Raw genomic sequence first — 12,021 nt, 5'->3', positions numbered from 1 at the left:
ACTAAAATCAAAAGTCTATCCATGGCTGGGATTTGGCTCAGTGGTTGAGTTGCCCTTATTTCCAATCCATGGTATCCCAAAAAAAAAAAAAAAGAACCCAATATGTGCCACTGTCCCACATTCCTTCTTACCTTTGTATGTTTGTCTACCTGTGTTATACATCCTGTGGGGCTTCCCAACCTTCAGATCTCAGTTTGAGCCTTTCATGAGCTTGATTCTTTTCTATTGCTCAGAGGTGGTATATAACTTAGATTTTAGCAACCAATAAATACTGAATAAAAATATTAGGGTTATGGTAAAACTTGCCTTTTTAAATTCCTGGCATTTATTTGAAAGGAAGACAAAATTGTCCCTAATTCTTGCATATCTTCCTCTGTTGTTGCTTAAGTACATGATATGGGTTCCATTCATTGGTGAAGTACAATGGGAACTTGGCAAGAGCACAATCCTACCTGCATATCCAATGGTGGAACATTTTTACTATAACAGACCCTTAACCTAAAGGATGGTTGATAGTGTTTGTGCCCAGGAACCGGGATGGCAGTGCTGACTGTTTTCCTCTGCTCTGGTGAGCATTTCCATGGCAACATCTCTCTTTTCTACTCCCTTCCCTGTCTTGCCCTTGGCTGTGGCCTCCTGAATCACCACAGCAGGAATTATTGACTATCATGTTCTACTTATGATTGACACATCTCTTTTAAAATGGAACTGGCATGCAAAGCAGCACTTGATACAGGTATGCATATCTTACCCCTTCAAAATTTAGCTCTTTGAAGCAATTTCACCCATTTTTGTATCTTCCCTTTGTGGTGCTCAGCAAATATTGAGAGTACAAATGAATGGCTATCACAACAAATAATATTCTAAAGGAAGCAGTCTATACAACAAGGCTATTCCTGTCTTTTGGGAAATAGCCCACGGAAACAATGCCAGATTCTAGATATAGTCACCTTGGTGCACAATAGATAGCTTGTTTAACCAGTACCTATCTTCTTCACATTCATGCTCTGGAACAGCATTTCCTAGCATATGCTCCATTGAACCAGTGATGTGTCACCTGGTGGTAGTGCAAAAGGTTCCTTTGCCATAAAGCTATCTATGAAGCAGAAGACACATGCTATGTGGACCATGTTTTCAGGTGATTTTGGTTTTGTGAATGATCTAGTTTTACTATAATGAAAGAAATAAGATCCATACAGAAAAACAGGTAGCCAGGCACAGAGGTGCATGCCTCTAATTCCAGCTACTTGGGAGATTGAGGCAGGAGGATTGCAAGTTCAAAGTTATCCTGGGCAGTTTAGCAAGATCCAGTCTCAAAATGAAATAAAAAGGATTGGTGATATAGCTGATGGTATAGGGTTTGCCTATCATGCACAAAACCTCAGGTTCAATACCTAGCACTGCAAAAAACAACGAACACAGGCCCCTGTCTTAGAGCTTTTGGGAATTCCCAGATTTGTGATGACCCTCCAGTATGTAATTTATCCCATAAATGCACAATTGAAGATGTTAAAGATTTTGAACTGGTCAGTACTTCGACTTTCTAAAGAACCATAATTTCTTAGTCCTTTTTGTTTCCATTTTCAAAGCCAGTATAATGCCATTGATAATTAGTTGAGTTGAGAGTTTTAACCACAGTGTCCTGACTCATAGAAGCATCAGCACCAATTATGAGGCACACTGAAGTAATTTGCTATTAATTGCTGGTTAAGGCCCTAGACATTGTGAATGACTTACTAGAAAATAGCAAGGTAATTCCTATAATAAGAGTGCTCCTCCCATGTATGTATTCTGATATGCTTTATTGAGTAGAGCAAAAGGAGTAGGCATGGAGTCAGTTGCTACTGGGACTGGCTGTGGTGTTGGTACTGGCAAGAGGGTGTGGCATTGGGGAGCACTGCCTGACACCTGTAGTGCTGGTGCATGTATTTATGGGTTGGTTGAGAACCATTGGACTTTAGTGATGAACTAAAAGTCCAAAGAACAAGAATCCATGCTTTAACAAAATTAAAGTTGTTGTGTATGATGACAAGAGAGTTATGGGGAGAATGCTCAGTGTCAAATAGATAGGTGAGGTTCTGGGAGGAGAGATTGCAGGGCTTTGAGGGTAACAGGAGTCAGAGTCCTGGTTGAAAGAATGGACCTTTGGGAGAGGAACTGCACCTATTAATGTCCAGGCAGCAACACCCACAGGCTGACCCCAGGCCTCTAGAGCAATAGTTTTCATTCCTACCTGTTGGTCAGAGTCACCTGAAAAGTGCTAAGACCAACACCTTCATCTTTAGAGGTCTTGATTCTGCACTAGTAAATAATGTCCCCTGACCCCAAGCAATTCTAGTGTATATACTGAATCTGTTAGAGTTGATCACATTGATCCTTTTGGGCTTGTGGAGGAATAGGAGGTATCACAATCTCATCACTGGACCTCTTTAAAATAAGCAGTGATTCACAGGCATGTACATGCGCACATACACATGCATGCAAACATACCTTTAGGTAACATTTGTTTGGATAAGATCAGGACATATGTAGCAGTAGTTTTCTCTAAGAAGTGAATGTTGAAAGGATTAGTGTGATGTTCCAACAGACAGTCGTGTCTTACTCAGCTCTATAAACTACAAATGCTGCAATCTTTTTCTTGGTATTTTTGATACTGAGCTTGGAAGCCTTAAACTCCTAACAGGCATTCTGGAATCTTCAGAGTGCTCAGCTCCTATTCAGCAGAGCTCTGGTATTTCTCATATCTTCTTTTTGTATTTTACTTCTTCATAGTGGACATACTGTGTCATACTGCTCCTGCTATTCAAGCATGAAAATATCCTCTGTTGTTTTACCTACTGGAAAACCAGTAGCCTGGAAGGGTAAGGTTTATTTAAATCACAGAACAAATACCAGGTATAGTCAGAAGACTTGGGTTCTGGTTAGGGTTCTAATATTGATTTTCTGTGACTTTGGACAACCCATTTTACCTTGCTGGGCTTCCGTTTCCTTTTTTGGCTGCTGTTGTTTCAGAACTGGGGATTGAACCCAGGGACATGTTACCACTTCTTAGTTTTTTTTTTTTTTTTAATTTTAAGATAGAGTCTTACTAAATTGCCAAGGCTGGCCTTGACCTTGAGATCCTCCTGCCTCAGTCTCATGAGTCACTGGGATTACAGGCATGTTTAACTTAAAAAAAATGCTGGTCAAAGAAAATTAAACATTATTTATCAAGGGACTTCTCAGAGTCTTTAATAAATTGATATTCATAATGAATGTATATCTATATAATCTTTGGTCTCAAATTTTGCTCACTAATTGGATGGAATGCAGCATGGGAAGTTGGTAGTGAGGATAAGTGTGGTAGGAGTTTAAGGTGGGAGAGGTTTCAGCCTGAGTGGCCAAGGAAGGTTTTACAGGGGTGCTGAGGTTGCAGCCAAGTCTTGCATGCTGGAATGGATTTGCACAGTGTTATGGTTTATATCATTAACATCACCTCTAAACCTCATGTGTCAGGCAATGCAGGAATGTGCAGAGGTGGAATGATTAGATTATGAGAGCTATAACCTTGTCAGTGGATTAATTCATTTGATGGATCAATAATTTGGATTATTGGTGGTGGTGCATGGCTGGAAGAAATAGTTCATTGAGGGTATGCCCTTAGGGACTATATCTTGTCCTTCCTCCCTCTACCCCTCCCACCCCGTCTCCTTCCTGGCTGCCATGAGCCCACATTTTTCTTCTACCCACCCTTCTGCCATGATGTTCTTCCTTACCTCAGGCCCAGATGGATGGAGTAGGCTGACCATAGACTAACTCTCTGATACCATGTGCCCCAAATAAAACTTTCCTCCTCTAAGTTGTGTTTTTGTCAGAAATTTTTGGTCATAGTGTTGAAAAGCTGACTAACACACTGCTACAGGAAAGGGAAGTCTGTAAGTGGAAACGGCCTGTGGCTGAGTTATCAAGACAACCAAGAGGAATGGAACAGAGGACCCCAAACACTTTTGAAGTCTCCCAGGTTGTCTTCCTTCTCAGTGCTCCTTGAAAAGAATGGACATCTCTCAAGTTCCAAATCCCCTGAGAATATGAGGGGACTCAACTCTGTACCATCCCTTACTCACTTGCCTTTCTGGTTTTGTTCTTGCTGTATCCAATTGCAACAAGCCAATTTCTAGCCTCACATTGTCTGACATGCTTCTGTGAGGGGCTCATGGTACCAAAATAGAACTTGGCCACTCTTCACTCTAAGCAGGCCAGGACTGAGCTTCTGAAGGCTGGGCCCACGTTGGCTGCCACTGGAGTAGAATGCTCCAGAGAGGGGCCCAGGAATCTGTCTTTACAACAAGCCCCAAGACCATGGACTTAGATGAACTTTGAGCAAAACTAGACTGGCTGGGGTTTGGCCATAGCCTGCATAGACCAACCTGACATTAGATTACATCAGACCTTTGGCCCTGGGTCACTCTGGGGAAGGCTTGGGAGATGTGTGTACTATGGAGTCCAAACCCCAGCATGGAAGAAAAATAGTTCCCAGTAGTTAAGGACCTAATTTTATATACCTTTCCTTCAACAAGTACAGCTAGTGCTCTATGGCATTGGGTAGGAGTCACTGAGTGGAGACCTTCATTTGCAAGTATAGTTATAGAAATGCATGATCACGTTAGTGGACTGGGGAAGAAGAAAGGAGCACTGGGCAGGCTGCATGAGCTTCATTTCTGTGATCAGTTTATTCCCTTGTATGGTGACTCCTCCCTCCCCTCCAGTGTCTCCTTGGTCATGCATTTCTTTTCTGAAACTCATGTGTAATTACTCAGTACAGAAAGATGAAACATTGATGGCTTCTGATTAAGGGATAACATGCTTAAAATCCATGGAGGGAAAAGACATTTATGTTTAAATCCTATAGTGTAGTTTATTTTTAATCTCAAAGGGAAATGCTGAAGTTTTTCTGTTTGTTTTAGGACAGCAGAACCATCTGAGATGCAAAATGTTATAAAGGGGTCTTCAAATTCACTGATCTATTATCCCAAATCTGAAGCAACACAGTATTTCTAAAGTGTGCCATCAGCACCCAAGTATTGACCTAGTTTAAAATGTTAAAATGCAACTAATCCAATTAGCAGACAACTAAGATAGAGCATTTTCTCTTTTAGTTTTCTTTCCTTTATTTGTCTAGGGGGCTTCTTTTCTCCTCAAAGAGAGGGCATTATTTGCATAATTTTGTAAGGCAACTAGCTTCTTTTTTCTTTTGCATTCATTAATGATGTTTCAGCTTTGCCATTTTGGAGGAAAATGAGCTTTTGATATGTAGCAAAAATAACTGATTTTAATATTAAGAAATAGTGTTGAGTATTAAGGTCTTTGGCAGTAGGAAAAATAATGTGTCAGAGAGTATTAATTTTCAAGACCTGAAATGAAGTGGCTTAACTTCTTGATAGGAATCTTGGAGATATAGCAAACCTTAGGAGGCCCAGAGGAAGTGGGGTAGATGGAAGGGGCCTGGTGCCATTCTTCCAGAAGTGGCTCTATCAGTTTCATGCATGACTCAAACTGTTTGCTGCTGGGGGATGATCTATGCTAGAGTTGGTCCCCATGCTGCAGTGTCTCCCTTCTGTTTCACCCTCTCCTATCAGGAACCTTGGGGCGGAAATATACACTTGATAATCCAGGAAGAGGGTGAGATGGACAAAGCCTGGAAATCTAAGAAATCCCTGTGCAGCACCTTCTGTATTGGGACCATGAAGGTCAAGAGCCCAAACGTCAAATTTTCATTGTTTTTACATATAAAAATATCACACTATATCCCAGAAATATATACAGCTATTGGGTATCAATAAAATTTGAAAAACAAATAAAAACAGACAACAGAATCTTGGCCAAAACTATGAAGACAAAAGATAAGAGGATGTTTGGAAGCAGTTATTTCTAGACTTAGTATCCACTCTCACAAGTGTGTAGTTCTATGACTTTATATCTTTATTTTCTCTCATCGCTTCTCCTCTCTTGCATGCTTGCTGTTTGTTCCCTATCCTGAGTGTGAAAGGATTTGGCTCCTGGTGGAGCTGTGCCACACAGTTAGGGTGAGTTTCCCCTGTCCCCCTGTCCCTCTCTTGCTCAGAATCCTTCAGTGCCCCCTAGGTTCCTCCATACGTCAACTTGCCATATATATATAAGCCATATATATATAAGCTCATTTTGGCTTCCCCCTGCTCCAACGGACTTTGTGATATTTATTATATATATATAAAATTTTTTAAGATGTTTATGGACTTTTTTTTTATTCTTTTATTTATATGCGGTGCTGAGAATTGAACTCGGTGCCTCACACATGCTAGGCAGGTGCTCTACCACTGAACCACAACCTCAGCCCCTCAACTTGCCTTCTTAGCGTTGTTTTCTACTGTCTATTTTTTAAAGCTCAAGTCTTGCCTCTCCATTCTGTTTTTGGTTTTGGTTTTTGTGTTAGGTCTGTGTTACCTGGGCTGAACATTGTTGAACCCCACTGCAGACCCAGAGAGGACTTTAGGAGGAAGTGGGGACTCACTGATGGGGCTGTGAGGGGCTGTTTGGGGCCTGCAGTCTGGCCAGGTCAGAGGTGGGGCAGGCTAGGAAGGCCACTAACAAGTATCTGGATTCTTAAGAGAAGTTGTCTATATAGCTTGGATTACTATCAAGGGGTTGGCTGGGGCTGTGGTGGGGGATTTTTTTGCTATGGCTCCCAACTGGCCTTTGGAACTTTTCAGAAGTTCATGAGCTTTCAGAAGGCAACTCTTGACTATCTACATCTTAGGATGGTACATGTTGGAGCCATGTTTATAGTCCCTTAAATTGCATCAAACACCCTCTAAGATAGGTGAGCTAAAATCTTAGATTCTGTGGTGTTTATCTGATGTGACCCCTGCTCTGGGATCTCCTGTGTGTGTGTGTGTGTGTGTGTGTGCGTGTGTATGTGACAAAGATTTTTGAGAAAAGGAAGTTGTGCCCAGTGGGGAGCCTGGTGCATAGGGCCCTCCTTCAGGGTTCTCAGTTCCCACTCACCCGAGACCTCCTTGGCCTTAGGAGCTGTGTTCCTGGAAGGCTTCTAGCATGTGCTGAGACATGAGCAGAGGATGATACCAAGGCCCTTACAACACACAAAGGAAAGATGGTGTGAGGGTACTTCTGCAGGAAACCCTGAAGCCTGGGTAGATGGGAACCAGGTGGGCATGCAGGAGATCCCCCAGATGTCATCCTTCTCCTGCCTCCATCCTGACCTGTCTTGCTTTTAATCTGTTCCTTGCATGTTTTATTTCCTTGTAAATGTGGAAGATTCTTAGCAGCAGATACATTTTCCAGGAAGTTAGAAATGAATCATACATAAAAGGGAAAAACCTAGCCACACTGAAAATGAGAAGGAAATTGACTAGTTTAAGCAATATTGTAAAATCCACAAAACATTAAATTGACCATTTTTAAATGTGGAGTTCAGTGGCATTAAGTACAACTACCATCTATCTCTAGACCTCTTTCATCACCCCAGAGTGAAACTCCATCCCCATTAAACACTAACTGCTCATGGATCCCTAGCCCTTGGCCCTTGGAAATCACCATTCTACTCTCTGATTTTGATGACTCCAGGTATCTCATACTAGAATTAGGCAGTATTTGTCCTTTTGCACCTGGCTGTGTTTTGAAGTTCATTTTTTTTTTTTGTGTGTGTGTGTGTGTTAATATTTTAAATAAGCCCATTAAGTCAAGGAGAGTGGACCAGACATATCTTCTACAGAGGCAGTTCCCTTCCTCCTGCTGCCTGTTTTGTTGTTGTCCAGAGTGACTGGGCCAGTGCCCTGCTTTAGCTAATCCTCTGTGTAGAAGGAGCTGACAGCTGGGGGCTTCCAAAGTTTGCTCCCAGCTGTTCTCAGGCTTCAGTGTTTTATCTGGAATGATGAACCAGGGCCTAAATGTAGGATTGGAAATTAATTGCATAGATTTCGGTCAATCATGTCTTTAGATAATCAGGCAGCAAATACCTACTGATCAGAATACCATCTGTACAGGCAGGGGCCCAGAGTAGGAGTATCACAAGTTTCCTTCTTCCTGTGCAGGTGCTGGTATACCTGACTGCTATAGGGACGAGGAGAAGGTTTTGAGGAGTTACCAAGAGCCAGCTGCCTGTCTGTTTCTGGACATGGTTTATGTTGTTGACTGATGGCACCAGCTGTGGAGAGGTGGTTTTATGTAGTGTGAATAATTGAAACCCAACTCTAAGTTTCCCTTTTGTCCCTTCCTGTTTAACAATCAACTGTTGTCAAATTTATTCTTTTTGGTAATGCTTTGCATCACCCTCCCATGTGAGAATTCAACAAAAAAGCCCCTTGTACCTAGGGTCTGCACCAAGTGAGCAGCCAATGTCTTTTCCTGTGCTGTCCCTGTGACTCTTCTCCACTCTCGCACCCTCCCTTGGGTTTAGGTGCCTGTGGCTGATTTATCTTCTCCTCAGTATGTGGAGGAACAGGGTCTTCAAACAGTACAGCTCTTCCTGTAGCTGCTGGTAGGTATGTGGAGAAACTCAGTGTTGGGTGCTTTTCTCCATTGGGCAGGCCCACCCACGGCTGCCAACTGCAGACCCATGGAGGCCAGGAACAGGCTGCCTGCTGAGGGCTTTTCTGGCGCAGAAGAGATGGATGCATGCGCTCCCTTCAGAGCAGAGGCAGGCACACTTCATGTTGGGATTTTGAATCCCTAACAATTTGTGGCTCATTTTGGCTTCCCCCTGCTCCAAGAGACTATGTGATATTTAATGACTCAACCCTGATTATACTCTGGATGTTCCCTTTCTACTGATGTCAGTTTATAGAACAGTCCTTAAACAAATGTTTATACAGAAAGGGAAGGCAATAGGGGACCTTTGGGACCCTAAGAGGGGGCTTCAACTGCTGTCCCACCACACCAGGGAGCCCAGGCCCTGATACCAATGACCAGTGTTTCCAGTTTCCTAGCTCACTGGGAGGTATGGTTGGCCAGGTGTGGATGAGTAGACCTGGGCCTATCTTTTGCAGGGCTGCTGGTCTTAGACCAGGAACCTCAGTGAGAACTACAGGATGCCAGGCAGGGGCACCTCCATGAGGTGTGAGATCAAATGAGGTCATAAGGGAAGAGGTTTCTGACGGGAGCTTCAGTGCAAATATTTCAAGAAATGGATACAGCGCATGACTTGCCACTACTGTTGCTTGTGCCAATCTCTCACTGTCTCCATAGGGCTTCAGTGTGACACTTGGTGGGGGAGGGGAAGGGGTGGGGGAAGGAGAGAGGGTTTAGAAGTAATGGTTTGCCTCAGACCTTGGAAGGCTGGCTTCCTTCTATCTGGGGAGTGATCTTGTTTAGTCTAGGAAAGATTGACATTCTTAGAAATAAGGCCTGAGGAGATGGCTTCCAGGACATTCTTCCCAAGGCCTTTTCTTTCAATCAAGTGAGACAGAGGTGAGTAGGAATGAGATAGAAAGCTCTTCCCTCCACTCCAGTTCCCCCTGCACAGATTCACTCCTCACCTGGCTTCCCCTCAAGGGACTGATAGAGTCAAACATGCTGAGGAGACCATTGATATGGTAGTGGTGGTGGCGGGGTGGGTATCTGTTACTGAACACAAGGAATTTGAGAAACAAGGGAGAAAAACAACTGTTTTTAAAACAACCATCTTACTAGATTTACTGTTCTTTTTGAGGTTCTGCCCTGGGCAGAGGACTCTGGTACTTGCTAAGAGAAGAAGTAGTCAATGCAGAGGTGGTGAGCCCCTGACTCCACCTGCAGGAGTCTGTGATTAGATGGGGCGGGGGGGCACAAAGGCTGCCATTTGCAGGTCAGGAGAGAAGGCTCCCAGCTGTCCCAGGGGGCATGATGGGGGAGCCTGTGGAAGGAGTTCATGGAGATGCAGATTCTGTTGAACTGCAAGGGATCTGAAGATATCAGAAAGCTGGTTGGAGAGGAAAGAGACTAAAAGAACAAAGACCAAAAGGTGGGAAGATACAGCAAGGAGAAAACCAGGCAGCATAGCATGGAGGTTGTTAAGACCCAGGGCTGTGAGCTGTATGGTGAGTGAGTTGTTTTATTGCTGGCCTCCTGTCAGTTGTGAGATGTCCATTGACAATGTAGCATACACCTCCGGTCCCTGCTCTCTGATTCTGCAGTTAGCCCTTCTCCAGAGAAGCATTCTGGAAGACCTCCAGAGACCCTTCAGTGGCCACACCTCACAGCGAGTTCTCTGGAACTTCTCACTGATTACCATCTCCTTGGTATCCTCTCTCTCTCTCACCTTCAGACTCCGCATGCCCAGATGGCTTTTCCTCTAGCCACTCCTCCTGTCTCCTACACATGTCCACATGCTCCAGGGACCTGTCCTTAGAGCCAGCTCCCTCCTCCTTCTCTCACCTTCACCCCTCCCAAATGTGGATATCCAGCTTCATCTGCTCTTTCAGACCAGTGCTACATGCCTTGCTTCTGGGGTTAGGATTCTGTGGTTGTGAACCCCAGAAACCCGCAAAACCGAAGTTCACTGCACAGAAAGCCACTCAGAACTTACTGGGCATAAGCCCCAGGGGAGAGCTGGCAGCCCTGGATCATCCACTGAGTACCTGCTTCCTCTCCGGTGTGGACTTTCTAGGGGCTCATCCTTTGAAAGCTCTGAGTCAAATCTAAAGGCCAGAATCCTTTCCATCACTCTCTCTGATCTCAAACTTCTTGTGTCTCTTAGTCTCCTACTTCCTATTGATTTGGCAAACTGTGAGCAGCATTTGATGGGATATGTAGAGTGGCAGCAGTGGCAGCTGCGGCTGCATTCCTGAGTGGGTCTTCCCACAGTTGAAAATGCAGGGCTGGGCCCAAGGGATTTACGTGTTCTCTGGGTCTGCATCTTGTGCAGGCGACTTTGAATTTGACACCCCTGTCACATAGCCAGTGCCTGGAAACCCTGAAACTGCTCCTGGTATTCATAATTCACATCGGGTAGACTTAGGTGGTATTTATAGCACTCCCAAGACAAGTTATTGCCAAAGGAGGTAGTGACACTTATCAGGGCCGTGTAGGAGACACAGCACTGAGCAGACTCTTTCTCTGGCTAATTTTAGATTGCCAGTGAAGGCTCCTCATATTGTCAGTGTGCCTTCAGAGGCTCTGATCTTCCAGGGAGAATGCAACACAAAAGCTTTGGAGGCATTTCTGGTCCCTGGGGCTTACTGTCCTGCCAAGAGTCTCCCTGTCCAGGTTTTCCCTATCTCTGGCCCCTCCTTCTGCCCTCTCGCAAGAAAAGGGGATTACAGGGTTCCTGGATACAATGGCATTGGGCCATCAGGCTGGGGTGGGAAAGGACCTCATAGCAGGACACCATTCCTTACCAGCTAATGTTTACAACCTGTGAATGCATGATACAGTTAGGCTTGCACATGGCCCTGTCTACCCTTGGTCAAGGGCAATCCTCATGGAGATTTTATTAGTCATGTCAGGCTGCCATAACAAAATACCATGAACATAAATGGCAGAAATGAATTTCCTCACAGTTCTGGAAGCTGGAAGTCTGAGATCAGAGTGCTAGCACAGTTGGCTCTGTGAGGGCCCTCTTCCTGGCTTGCAGACAGCTGTCTCCTTGCTGTGTCCTCAAACAGCAGAGCAAGCAATTTAACTGGAGTCTCTTCCTGTGGGAACACTAATTCCATTGCAAAGGTGGAGCACTTGTGCCTCATAAAACCTAGTTGCCTCCTGAAGACCTTGCCTCCAAATATCTCACATTGAAGGTTAGGGCTCAATATGAATTTGGTGTGGGGGGGATACAATTCAATCACAGCAGGGTTTCTTGGAGACTTGTAAGCTGTATACTCTTTACTTCTGCAGTGGGACTGGTCCCATCTCCCCCAGGATCAGGCTCCTGTGGGCAAAATAATCTTTTCAGATGACCCAGAGTGTCTGCTGGACAGGGGTAAGGAGAGTTGGAGGGTCATGGAGCTGGCTGGTTTGTCTTGGGATTTGCTATCAATTCTAAGTTATAAAGCCACAACATGCTTGTGGGCTTGA

The 12,021-nt window shown here is 44.3% G+C and overlaps 1 protein-coding gene across 6 annotated transcripts in view; it reads left to right on the top strand.

The window, feature by feature from the left end:
* Positions 1 to 12,021, top strand: part of Tln2 (talin 2) — a 395,739-nt gene that overhangs the window by 39,081 nt on the left and 344,637 nt on the right. The window lies entirely within an intron of this gene.

The sequence above is a fragment of the Marmota marmota genome, unplaced genomic scaffold (assembly GCF_001458135.2).
Source record: "Marmota marmota marmota unplaced genomic scaffold, marMar, whole genome shotgun sequence".
Taxonomy (NCBI): Eukaryota; Metazoa; Chordata; class Mammalia; order Rodentia; family Sciuridae; genus Marmota; species Marmota marmota.
Note: the sequence above shows the minus strand (reverse complement) of the source record. Positions and strands in the feature narration are given on the sequence as shown.